The 13,847-nt window shown below is 38.5% G+C and overlaps 1 protein-coding gene across 4 annotated transcripts in view; it reads right to left on the bottom strand.

Annotated features, from left to right (window-relative positions):
• Nucleotides 1–4,750, bottom strand: part of LOC133656076 (zinc finger protein OZF-like) — a 34,060-nt gene extending 29,310 nt beyond the window's left edge. For 3 of the 4 annotated variants that reach the window (XM_062057083.1, XM_062057247.1, XM_062056924.1), the window contains exons 1-3: nucleotides 4,660–4,750; nucleotides 3,590–3,702; nucleotides 3,443–3,490 (exon numbers count right to left, since the gene is read on the bottom strand). The gene's annotated coding sequence lies outside the window, so the exon portion shown is untranslated. The remainder of the gene's footprint in view (nucleotides 1–3,442; nucleotides 3,491–3,589; nucleotides 3,703–4,659) is intronic. The other variant, XM_062057157.1, reaches the window with a different exon arrangement.
• Between the last annotated feature and the right edge of the window lie 9,097 nt (nucleotides 4,751–13,847).

The following is a 13,847-nucleotide window of genomic DNA, read 5'->3' as shown; positions in this document are numbered from 1 at the left end:
GTCAACCAGGACTGCAGTAATGTTAGCTAGACTAACGTTACCTAAGCATAGTCAGTGGCTAACGGTAACAATAGCCTTTTTGTATGTGTCTGATAACGTTAACGGTATCTTGTAGCCTACACCACTCCAGAGTTTGCATGTCTGTCTAATAAACTAGTGCTTGCAAGATGTGAATTAAGATAATAATAATAATAATGGATTAGATTTATATAGCGCTTTTCTAGGCACTCAAAGCGCTTCACAGAGAAGTGAGAACCCATCATTAATTTTTACAACTCATATTTATTTGATCGACTGGATCTTCACCCTGTATAGCAAGTCATTCATTCACAAGGGTGAAATGTCCTGCCCAAGGACACAATGGCAGCGATTTGGATGGTAAGAGGCGGGGAGCGAACCTGCAACCCTCAGGTTTCTGGCACGGCCGCTCTACCCACTACGCCATACCGCTCCAGATAATGTTAACGTTATCCTATTTCAGATGATGACATTCATGACATCCAGAGTGACCAGGGCAGTGTTTGCTCTGTTTATTTTATTTTTTTCTTAAAAAATAAAAGTGAGCTTTTGTGAAACCAAGTATTGTGTTTTTTTCCATATACAACAACCTATCTGGATTCGATAAGAGAATCGATAAGGAATCGGTTCGATAAGAGGATTCGATAAAGTTATCGAAATCGATAATTTCTTAACAAACATCATCCCTAGTCATCAGTCACCAAGATGTCATAACCATACTGTACATTAAGGAATAACAGAAACAATACAACATGTCATGAAAAAGACAAAATAACCACAGAAGTAAAACCTTTCGTACAATTATGATAGCTGCTCGTACACCCTAAGCAGAACTAAGAACAGGACTAAAAAATGAAAACCTACTTTACAGACTCCCCAGTCCTGGCTAGCATGTTTGTAATAGTGGTTTAGGAGAACAGATTTAATAAATAAATGTTTATATTTGCCACATTTACAAATGTATTGTGTGCTTTACTTTAGTGGCTGTATGTAGAAATGGCACCACTGAAGTGGGACGTGTTAGCATCAGCTCTGTGATATTTTGAAGATATTTTGGAATTTTGTCTATTATTTACAATCCTTATGAGAAACAAGAACACGCGTATTTTTGTTGCATTCCAATTTGTAATAATCGGCTTGTTCTCGGTGGATGACAACGCAGTTAATTGGAGTAATCCATTATGCTTCTAAATCACTCTAAAAATGCATCCAAAAAACGGCAACAATACCCCATTTTTACATCTTGTGACTTAAATATTAACCAAGTATTTGCAATATTGTTATTATAAACTACTTTTAGCCATGAACACAGACAGCTAGCTAGTGCGCTACAGTGTTGACAGTTCCGGTAAGATGGTGCTTCATGGTCGCTTCTAAATTGGTAAAAGTTCATTCTAGATTATAAATCATGCCTCTGACTTACATTCCCCTAATGTAATTATTGTGATGGTCCGCTACGGCAAAGTAAAAGCTACCACACTTTGAACATTTGGTTTATTTTTACATGAAACCAAGGCAAAGTAATATAAGGTCATGCAGCCTCTAGAAGAAGTCACACAATGCCCGACACTCTTTTTAACTTTTAATGCAAATCTTATGCTTATTATACTAGATTTGTTGCTCAACATTTTTAATGAAACTTAAAAAATGTTTAAAGTACAATAAACAGCCACTATTAGAAAAAAAAGACACAATAATATCTTATTACTAATCAATAACACAGATTTGTTTTTAAATTTATACCAACATTTTTTTACAAGCATTTTTAAAGAAAATACATGATGACATCATGTTGACCATACCCCCACCAAACCCCTAGCCCAGTGGTCGGCAATCCGCGGCTCCGGAGCCGCATGTGGCTCTTTGACTACTCTGATGCGGCTCAGCCGCATACTTGCCGACCCTCCCGATTTACCCGGGAGACTTCCGGACTTCAGTGCCTCTCCCTGTAATCTCCCGCGGCAATTATTTTCCGATTTTCACCCTATCTACAGTAATAAGGGCATATTGTGGTGACACAGCATTTAGCGCCCTCTACAACCAGCAATAACAGCATGCCAGTCCAGGTACATGTTGTATGCAGCTTCTGCCTGCACACATAAGTGACAGCAAGGCATACTTGGTCCACAGCCACACAGGTTACACTGACAGTGGCGATATAAACAACTTTAACACTCTTACTAATATGCGCCACACTGTGAACCCACACCAAACAAGAATGACAAACACATTTCGGGAGAACATCCGCACCGTAACACAACATAAACACAACAGAACAAATACCCAGAATCCCATGCATCCCTAACTCTTCCGGGCTACATTATACACCCCCGCTACCACCAAATACTTTATAGATACTGTAATATGATTGTTCATGTTTTTCACTCATTAAGATTGCTGTCTTACAACATTGTGTTGTGCATCAAAAACTCTGACGTGATTTGTGCGGACGTAAAAGTTAGCTTATCTCTTTCCGTAGTTAGCTTTTACAGCTAATACCATAGCATGCAGATGTGTTAGCACACTAGAAAAAGAGATCCTCAGTGTTCACTCTTACAATAAAAATGTTGCTACAGTTTGGTTATTATACAGGTTACACAACGTACATTAAGTATTGTTTGGTGGTTTTTGGAGGCATTTTAAAGTGGTTTAGAGGTAGAATTTATTGCTAACATTAGCTGCATTGCTAGCCACCTACAGCGAGCCAACTTGTATGTTAGAATGCAAAAAAAACCTTTTTGTCTTCTTGTCTCTCATAATGATTGTGAACGATAGGCAGTAATGTACAAGTCTACATCTGCCTACATGTTCAATATTGAAGTGCATTACTTTATTTAGCCAGTTTATTTATTGTTATAGTTGTGTATATTTGAGCCCCCACCCCCTTTTTTTGTGATTTGTGATTTTTATTCAATTGCAAACAATTGCTCGCAAAGTATATGGCTTAGAGACTTAGACTTCCTTTTATTGTCATTCAAATTTGAATTTTGCAGTACAGATAAGAACGAAATTTCGTTGCATTAGCTCATGGTAGTGCAGGATATGTTATTGTTAATATTTGTTTGTGTTATTCAATTGGGGAGATTTTAAAGTTTACATTCCAATTATAATGTTAAAATATGAGAAATACAGGTTTATTGCATTTGGAAGGATATACATGCATGATTATTATGTATAATCATTACATCAGTGGTTAATTTGGCTCCATAAACTTAATGGCAATAATATGTAGGTCGATATATCGTCAAGCCACAGGACTACTCACAATGACATCCCCTGATCAAAAGTTACAAAAACTACAGCTAGGGAAAAAGAATGAACCTTGAAAAGGGACCCAGATGTGGGGAACACCCTTCCAGATGTCGATGCAATGCATGTCCAGTTGGTTTATATTCTATTTATATTTTTTAGCACTACTGGGTACCTGGGGTTTGGTTTGTAGCCTCTCAATGAAGACACTTTGTTGACTTATCTGTGTAGTGTGGGTTTGTACAAAGACAAAAGGAACATTAGTCACAATGATACTAAGGAAACCGACTTGTACTACTAGTAGTTCCAGTACTTTACAAACCTTTACTTCTGGACATGTGCTTGGAGAGTCTTTATGGAAAGTTGTGTCCCAACTGAGCTGGTCTTGGGTGATTGTGTCTGGCAGTCTGTATAAATGATGATTGTTCTATCTCTCTGTGGAAACACATTTCACTTAGTCAGCATTACTATCAACTATATCATCCAATACCATTCACACACCAGCATTACTGCAACAGTTAGCCAACTAAATCAATGGCTAAGAGAATGCAACATACTTTTTTATATCTAATCACTGAGAAAAAATGTGCTAACCTTAACCCTAACCCTCACCAGCACTATCACTGGAATTGGCGCTGAAGCAGAGGAAGAGGGGCGTGCTTCGTCATCTCTGTCGCTGCTTCTCAACGACACCTTTCTCTAACCTTCAGGTTATGTGCAGCCTGAACATGTTTCATCATGCTTGTTGTAGTTCCCCCCTTACATGAGAGCGAAGCCTGGCAATAATTGCAGATAGCCGTTTCCTCGTCGTATTTTTTTGTAAAATGAAGCCATGCCTTGAGGCGTTTTTTTCCGGTCCATTGTTGTTGCTGCTTCTGTATCTGCCGCCTAATGACTGAGCTATGTCATTTCCTGGGACGTGCCACAGGGCATTTCCTGTGGGACGGGATTCGTTCCCAGGGATCCGAATAAAGAACCAACTCTTTTTCTCAATAACGGGAACCGGTTCTCAAAAAGGGATTCAAGTCCATGGAATCGTTTTTTTCCTTATCAAACAACCGGGAGAACCGGTTTCGAACATCATCCCTAGTGTTTGCACAATAGTATATTTAGCACTGCTGAGTGTGTTTGCACAATAATATATTTAGCACTGCTGTGTGTGTTTGCACAATAATATATTTAGCAATGCTGTGTGTGTTTGCACAATAATATATTTAGCACTGCTGTGTGTGTTTGCACAATAATATATTTAGCAAACAGTCGCGGCCATTTTACAACACATCAAACAAAGGACTTGTCAAACTAAGATATTTCACATCTACAATCCGACACAAAGCTCGTCCAATGTGTCATAAAATGTTCTGATTCGTGAAAATAAACATTTGTACCAACCTGAAAATGTAAACATTAAAGACAGGAATGAGACACCAGGGCTGTTCCTTCTTCTTCCGATATCAGTCCGGCCAGGAAGCGGAAGTGTCCTCCACTGTAGGAGTCCGGCGTGCGCGGCGGGTGCTAAAGCTGTCGTTCCGTCATCCTGTTTCCCAGTATTAATGTTTTGTTTCACATCAAATATTGCAATATTTACTCCCGGTCCTCACAACAATATTCGGCCGTAATAATCTTTAACAAATCAAACATTCCACAATGTAAATAAATGACAATAGGCAATTATTATTATTATTATTATTATTATTACTATTTCAGGCAATGAAAAGTACAAGGTAGACGACATATAAAAATATGAATTCATATAGTACAATAAGGAATATACAGTATGTAAACATGATGGTCCTGCCTGAAAGGGAGTGGTAAGAAGATAACTAATTTGATCCGAGTTCCCCATTGATCTTCACTGTTACTCTGTTCAAGGAGTAATGCAAGCCCAGCCTATTCATAGCCCATGTCTGAGATTACTCACATAAACCCTTGTTGAAACAAATACATACAGTAACATGTTACATATGAAACTGTTATTTATGTGATTTAAAGGCAGAGGTGGGTAGTAACGCGCTACATTTACTCCGTTACATCTACTTGAGTAACTTTTGGGATGAATTGTACTTCTAAGAGTAGTTTTAATGCAACATACTTTTACTTTTACTTGAGTATATTTATAGAGAAGAAACACTACTTTTACTCCGCTCCATTTAATTCAGCTCGCTACTCGCTACTGATTTTTATCGATCTGTTAATGCAAGCTTTGTTTGTTTTGGTTTGTCAGACAGACCTTCAAAGTAGGATCTATCGCATGCCTGCGTTTCACCAATCAAATGCAGTCACTGGTGACGTTTGACTCCGTTTCACCAATCAAACAGAGCCAGGCGGTCACATGATTAACTGCACATAAAGTTTCAGCGGCAAACAACAACAAGCTTAAGCTTACATGAACTCAACGTCAAATTTGAGAAAGCACATCGCGGTAAGTAACGTTAGTAGATATTTTGGCTGTCACCGTAGGCTGATGTTAGCTTACCTGCTATGTACATTGTGTGGGTATAATTTATTAACGCACTGCAGTCTCATAGACAGACAGAGACACACACACACACACACACACACACACACACACACACACACACACACACACACACACACACACACACACACACACACACACACACACACACACACACACACACACACACACACACACACACACACACACACACACACACACACACACACACACACACACACACACACACATGCATAGAAACACCAATCAGAAGTGCACAGTGTGTTCCCAGGTGCAGTCTACACCTATCAGTTTATGGTTTGCGTAAAGGCTAACTTGTTATTTTCCTTTGTAAACTCTGCCTACTGAGCCTATGGTGCTGTTAAGTTATCGTGGCCCAATTTGCCTTATTTTTTCATATGTGAATGTATTTTTATTTAATACATATTATTATTTTAGTTGCTTAAGAGATATTCCTGGCTTTGAATTTGCTCATTGCTATTTTTATGTTTTTGTGCATTATTTGTTGCCGTCATCATTAAACGAACAGGTTACGCATCAGTTACTCAGTACTTGAGTAGTTTTTTCACAACATACTTTTTACTTTTACTCAAGTAAATATTTGGGTGACTACTCCTTACTTTTACTTGAGTAATAAATCTCTAAAGTAACAGTACTCTTAATTGAGTACAATTTCTGGCTACTCTACCCACCCTGTTTAAAGGTTGACAACGTTACTTGTGTATAGCTTAGAGCAAGGCTGTCCAAGGTTTTTAACTCAAGGTCTGCATTGGGCTCAAAGAAATTTGGCCAAGGGCCGAAAACCGACTGCATGTTCATTAACTAACCCTATATCAGTGGTTCTTAACCTTGTTGGAAGTACTGAACCCCACCAGTTTCATATGCGCATTCACCGAACCCTTCTTTATTGAAAAATAAAATTCAAGACAAAGTTAGATATTTTTTTACTGGTGCAAAAAATTAACTGTGCATGAACATCACCTTGTTCAAAGAACAAAACCAACACAAACAAGTATGTGCTCCAATCACTCTATCACAAAAAAGTAAGAGTTGTAGAAATTATTGGAAACTCAAGACAGCCATGACATTATGTCCTTCACAAGTGTATGTAAACTTTTCACCAAGACTGTATGCCTTGAGGAAAGAGCGCTCATAAAACCACTTCAACCCACCAAAGTCTGGTCCGAAGTCCAAAAACCTCAACTGCATCTATAGTGTCAACTTGGTCTGCAACTGAAAGTGTTCTTTCCAATTCAAAGTCATCTTCCAAGCGAGAACAGCGACGGGGTGCTCATCTTAGGATGGGTGAATATTGGCTCTGAAGATGTGATCTAACTAGAGATGTCCGATAATATCGGACTGACGATATTATCGGCCGATAAATGCTTTAAAATGTAATATCGGAAATTATCGGTATCAGTTTCAAAAAGTAAAATTTATGACTTTTAAAAACGCCGCTGTACGGAGTGGTACACGGACGTAGGGAGAAGTACAGAGCAGTTGCGTCTCCCAGTCATACTTGCCAACCCTCACGATTTTCCCGGGAGACTCCCGAATTTCAGTGCCCCTCCCGAAAATCTCCCGGGGCAACCGTTCTCCCGAATTTCTCCCGATTTCCACCCAGACAACAATATTGGGGGCGTGCCTTAAAGGCACTGCCTTTGCGTGCCGGCCCAGTCACATAATATCTACGGCTTTTCACACACACAAGTGAATGCAAAGCATACTTGGTCAACAGCCATACAGGTCACACTGAGGGTGGCCGTATAAACAACTTTAACACTGCTACAAATATGCGCCACACTGTGAACCCACACCAAACACGAATGAAAAACACATTTCGGGAGAACATCCGCACCGTAACACAACATAAACACAACAGAACAAATACCCAAAACCCCTTGCAGCACTAACTCTTCCGGGAAGCTACAATATACACCCCGCTACCCCCTACCCCCCACCCCCCACCTCAACCTCCTTATGCTCTCTCAGGGAGGGCATGTCCCAAATTCCAAGCTGCTGTTTTGAGGCATGTTAAAAAAAATAATGCACTTTGTGACTTCAATAATAAATATGGCAGTGCCATGTTGGCATTTTTTTCCATAACTTGAGTTGATTTATTTTGGAAAACCTTGTTACATTGTTTAATACATCCAGCGGGGCATCACAACAAAATTAGGCATAATAATGTGTTAATTCCACGACTGTATATATCGGTATCGGTTGATATCGGAATCGGTAATTAAGAGTTGGACAATATCGGAATATCGGATATTGGCAAAAAAGCCATTATCGGACATCTTTAGATCCAACCAATGAATTATTCTTCCTGTAGCTCACTAGCTGCACATGTTAAATGTAGTTTGTCTGCCCAAATGCTTATAGTAACAATATTGCTATTACTTGGTTAATATTTCGGTCATGAGATGTAAATGGAGTATTGTTGGTACATTTAGAGACAGAATGGAATACTCCCATTAGCTGCAATGCTAGCCACCTACAACAAGTAAATTATTAACAATTAGAATGCAAAAAACAAATATGTGTTCTTGTTTCTTATAAGGACTGTACATGATAGACACAATTCCCCCAAAAAAGGTGATGTTCCCCTTTTAAAGTAGCTCAACAAATGCAAACTAGTCTACATCCAGCCACTAAAGTAAAACACACAATGAACTTGTAAATGTGGCAAATATAAACATTGATTTGTTAAATCTGTTCTCCTAAACCATTATTGCAAACATGCTAGCCAGGACTGGGGAGTCTGTAAAGTAGGTTTTAATTTTTTAGTCTTGATTTAAGTTCTGTTTAGGGTGTACGAGTGTCAGGTTCAAACACTGATGACATCTATTAAACAGACAAGAAGCAAGGAATCATGCAGAGACAGAGTTAAATTTTGCTCAATGAGGAGAGACGTTATTGGGCTGTACTCTAGTTACAGATCCAAACTACGCTCTAAAATCCTGCCCACGTGCTTCCTCTATTTATTTGGGAGGTCCCTGGTTACATCACTGAAGCTGCTGCTGAAGGAAGGGGGTAATCTCAGCAGCCCCAGTTAGACACAATATATGACTATTAATGAAATGCAAATGTGCTGACACTCGTGATCTCGCCCTGTCTCGGCTTTGTCTGCGTCACGGTACTCGATGTTCGGCCTTGGCAGTCAGCAGGCCGAGTCTGGACACAAACACTGATACGAGACGACTGGCAATCTTTTGGATTGCCAGCTGTCCCTTTGCACGGATGGAAAAGTACAACTTCAGCACAATTGATAATAACTATAGCAACGGCCTTTAAGCATAAGAGTTGTGTGATAACTTACACATGATAACCTACACATGATTATTCTAACAACGAGCAGCTGTCATGTTTGTACGTAAGGTTTTACTTATGTGGTTATTTTACCTTGTTCATGATGTGTTGTGTTGTTTCTGTTATTCCTTGATGTACAGTATGGTTATGACATCTTTGTGACTGATGACCCTAACCCTAACCCTAACCCTAACCCTAACCCTAACCCTAACCCTAACCCTAACCCTAACCCTAACCCTAACCCTAACCCTAACCCTAACCCTAACTTTAACCCTAACCCTAACCCTAACCAACTCTTTCTTCATGCCTAACCCTAACCCCAACCCCAACCCTAACCCTAACCCTAACCCTAATCCTAATCCCTAACCCTAACCCTAACCCTAACCCTAACCCTAACCACAACCCTAACCCTAACCCTAATCCTAACCCTAACCCACAACATATGCAGGACAATGTATCATGGGACTGAGTAAAGCTGGACTTTTCTAAACCATGTGTTGGTCTTCTTGTGTTCTGCAGACATCTGTGAAGAACATCTTCTAACCCTGAGCAGCACACGTGTACCTCAAGGATGGATCAGCCCCCTGAAAATAAAGAGGAAGAGGAGGAACCACAGCCCCATCACTTTAAAGAAGATGATGATGGGCATCAGCCCCTCCCCCAACATTAAAAAGGAAGATGAGGAGCCACACTCCACCAACATTAACGTGGAAGATGAGGATCCAGTGTCAGAATAATTGTATCTAAGTTATCACAAAACTTTGTGTTTCCATGAGTTCCCGGCAAGAGGACAAAAGCTGTCTTTGATCTTACCAATCAAAAGGCTTGTAAAACTCCACTGTGTAGGATGGGAAGCGACATGAAGGTGTCGGTTTCTTTGATGTATTGGAATCCACAGGAAGATTTTGTCTTGATCTTGAGATCTACAAAGCGGAGAGGAAGCAGGACCTGACCCCCCTCCAGGCACCTTTTCTTTGAACTGTTTTGTAACCAAAGGCGATGGCTGTTTACGACCCCCCTTCCTTTAGAAACAGCTGTTGCCATGTAATCAGGGAAAGTCCAAATAAAAGAGGAGGCGTACAATCTTTCGTCAGAGCGTGGTGGGACACTGTACAAGGGTACAGGTCTACGCGTTTCTCCTCATTGAGCCAAATTTAATTCTGTCTCTGTTTAATTCCTTGCTTCTTTGTCTGTTTAATAGATGTCATCAGTGTTTGAACCTGACACACAGCCTCCTGCATTAAAGAGAATGAAGAGTCATAGCTTTGTTCACATTAAAGAGGAAGAGGAGGAACACAACATCAGTCAGGAGGGAGAGCATTTTGAAGGACTGGAGGAGATTGATGTCACCGAGATGGCAGTGTTTGTGAAGAGTGAAGATGATGAGGTCAAAGGTGAAAATGAGGAGAAGAGAGAGTCGGAGCCTCCAAGCAGCAGCTCAACTCAACACATAACAACAGAAGCTGATGGAGACCACTGTGGAGGATCACAAGCAGACAAGATCTTAGCTCCACTATCATGGTCACACTCTCCTGATTCTGAGGATGAAAACTCTAAAACTGATAATTCATGTCACACTGACAACACACACTTGAATAAGACATGTCACACTGACAACACACACTTGAATAAGACATGTCACACTGACAACACACACTTGAATAAGACATGTCACACTGACAACACACACTTGAAGAAGACATGTCACACTGACAACACACACTTGAATAAGACATGTCACACTGACAACACACACTTGAAGAAGACATGTCACACTGACAACACACACTTGAATAAGACATGTCACACTGACAACACACACTTGAAGAAGACATGTCACACTGACAACACACACTTGAATAAGACATGTCACACTGACAACACACACTTGAATAAGACATGTCACACTGACAACACACACTTGAAGAAGACATGTCACACTGACAACACACACTTGAATAAGACATGTCACACTGACAACACACACTTTAATAAGACATGTCACACTGACAACACACACTTGAAGAAGACATGTCACACTGACAACACACACTTGAATAAGACATGTCACACTGACAACACACACTTGAAGAAGACATGTCACACTGACAACACACACTTGAAGTGTTCTCACTGTGACAAAACGTTTAGTTACCGTTGTCATCTGAAAGTACACGTGAGAACACTTTTTATGTGCTCAGAATGCGGTAAAGGTTTTGCACGAAAGAATTGGTTGAAAGAACACATTAGAATGCACACTGGAGAAAAACCGTTTTCCTGCTCAGACTGTGGTAGAGATTTTGGACATAAAAACGTGCTGAAAGAACACATGAGAATGCACACTGGAGAAAAACCTTTTTCCTGTTCAATCTCTGGTAAATATGTTATACACAGACAGCATTAAAAAATACACACTGGAGAAAAACCTTTTTAGTGCCCAGTATGCGGTTATTACTTAGAATATGTTCCTCTAGTGTCCAAATAGCTCTAAATTAAGTATGTGTTACTTAGAATATGTTCCCCTAGTGCCCAAATAACTGTAAATTAAGTCTTTGTTACTTAGAATATGTTCCCCTAGTGTCCAAATAACTGTAAATTAAGTCTTTGTTACTTAGGAAATGTTCCCCTAGTGTCCAAATAACTGTAAATTAAGTCTTTGTTACTTAGAATATGTTCCCCTAGTGTCCAAATAACTGTAAATTAAGTCTTTGTTACTTAGAATATGTTCCCCTAGTGTCCAAATAACTGTAAATTAAGTCTTTGTTACTTAGAATATGTTCCCCTAGTGTCCAAATAACTGTAAATTAAGTCTTTGTTACTTAGAATATGTTCCCCTAGTGTCCAAATAACTGTAAATTAAGTCTTTGTTACTTAGGAAATGTTCCCCTAGTGTCCAAACAACTCTAAATTAAGTCTTTGTTACTTAGAATATGTTCCCCTAGTGTCCAAATAACTGTAAATTAAGTCTTTGTTACTTAGAATATGTTCCCCTAGTGTCCAAATAACTGTAAATTAAGTCTTTGTTACTTAGAATATGTTCCCCTAGTGTCCGAATAACTCTAAATTAAGTTTTTGTTACTTAGAATATGTTCCCCTAGTGGCCAAATAACACTAAATTAAGTCTTTGTTACTTAGAATGTGTTCCCCTTGTGTCCAAATAACTGTAAATTAAGTCTTTGTTACTTAGAATATGTTCCCCTAGTGTCCAAATAACTCTAAATTAAGTCTTTGTTACTTGGAATATGTTCCTCTAGTGTCCAAATAGCTCTAAATTAAGTATGTGTTACTTAGAATATGTTCCCCTAGTGTCCAAATAACTGTAAATTAAGTATTTTTTACTTAGAATATGTTCCCCTAGTGTTCAAATAACACTAAATTAAGTCTTTGTTACTTAGAATATGTTCCCCTAGTGTCCAAATAACACTAAATTAAGTCTTTGTTACTTAGAATATGTTCCCCCTGTGTCCAAATAACTGTAAATTAAGTCTTTGTTACTTAGAATATGTTCCCCTAGTGTCCAAATAACTGTAAATTAAGTCTTTGTTACTTAGAATATGTTCCCCTAGTGTCCAAATAACTCTAAATTAAGTCTTTGTTACTTAGAATATGTTCCCCTTGTGTCCAAATAACTTTAAATGAAGTCTTTGTTACTTAGAATATGTTCCTCTAGTGTCCAAATAGCTCTAAATTAAGTATGTGTTACTTAGAATATGTTCCCCTAGTGCCCAAATAACTGTAAATTAAGTCTTTGTTACTTAGAATATGTTCCTCTAGTGTCCAAATAGCTCTAAATTAAGTATGTGTTACTTAGAATATGTTCCCCTAGTGCCCAAATAACTCTAAATTAAGTCTTTGTTACTTAGAATATGTTCCCCTTGTGTCCAAATAACTCTAAATTAAGTCTTTGTTACATAGAATATGTTCCTGTAGTGTCCAAATAGCTCTAAATTAAGTATGTGTTACTTAGAATATGTTCCCCTAGTGTCCAAATAACTGTAAATTAAGTCTTTGTTACTTAGAATTTGTTCCCCTAGTGGCCAAATAACACTAAATTAAGTCTTTGTTACTTAGAATGTGTTCCCCTTGTGTCCAAATAACTGTAAATTAAGTCTTTGTTACTTAGAATATGTTCCCCTAGTGTCCAAATAACTCTAAATTAAGTCTTTGTTACTTGGAATATGTTCCTCTAGTGTCCAAATAGCTCTAAATTAAGTATGTGTTACTTAGAATATGTTCCCCTAGTGTCCAAATAACTGTAAATTAAGTATTTGTTACTTAGAATATGTTCCCCTAGTGTCCAAATAACACTAAATTAAGTCTTTGTTACTTAGAATATGTTCCCCCTGTGTCCAAATAACTGTAAATTAAGTCTTTGTTACTTAGAATATGTTCCCCTAGTGTCCAAATAACTCTAAATGAAATATTTGTTACTTAGAATATGTTCCCCTAGTGTCCAAATAACTGTAAATTATTAAATATTTGTTACTTAGAATATGTTCCCCTAGTGTCCAATTAACTGTAAATTAAGTCTTTGTTACTTAGAATATGTTCCCCTAGTGTCCAAATAACACTAAATTAAGTCTTTGTTACTAAGAATATGTTCCCTTAGTGTCCAAATAACTCTAAATTAAGTATTTGTTACTTAAATAATGTTATTTGGAAATAAAATGTTTCAATTGGACATACACGCTGTGTCAGATTATTGGACTACATTTCCCATCGACCCCTTCTGCTCATCTGATACAAAACACGTCACTATTATTTCGATCCGACCAATGAGCGTCGAGGA

This window comes from Entelurus aequoreus, linkage group LG01, assembly GCF_033978785.1.
Source record: "Entelurus aequoreus isolate RoL-2023_Sb linkage group LG01, RoL_Eaeq_v1.1, whole genome shotgun sequence".
Classification (NCBI taxonomy): Eukaryota; Metazoa; Chordata; class Actinopteri; order Syngnathiformes; family Syngnathidae; genus Entelurus; species Entelurus aequoreus.
The sequence above is the reverse complement of the archived record's forward strand: the minus strand, read 5'-3'. Positions and strand labels throughout refer to the sequence as shown.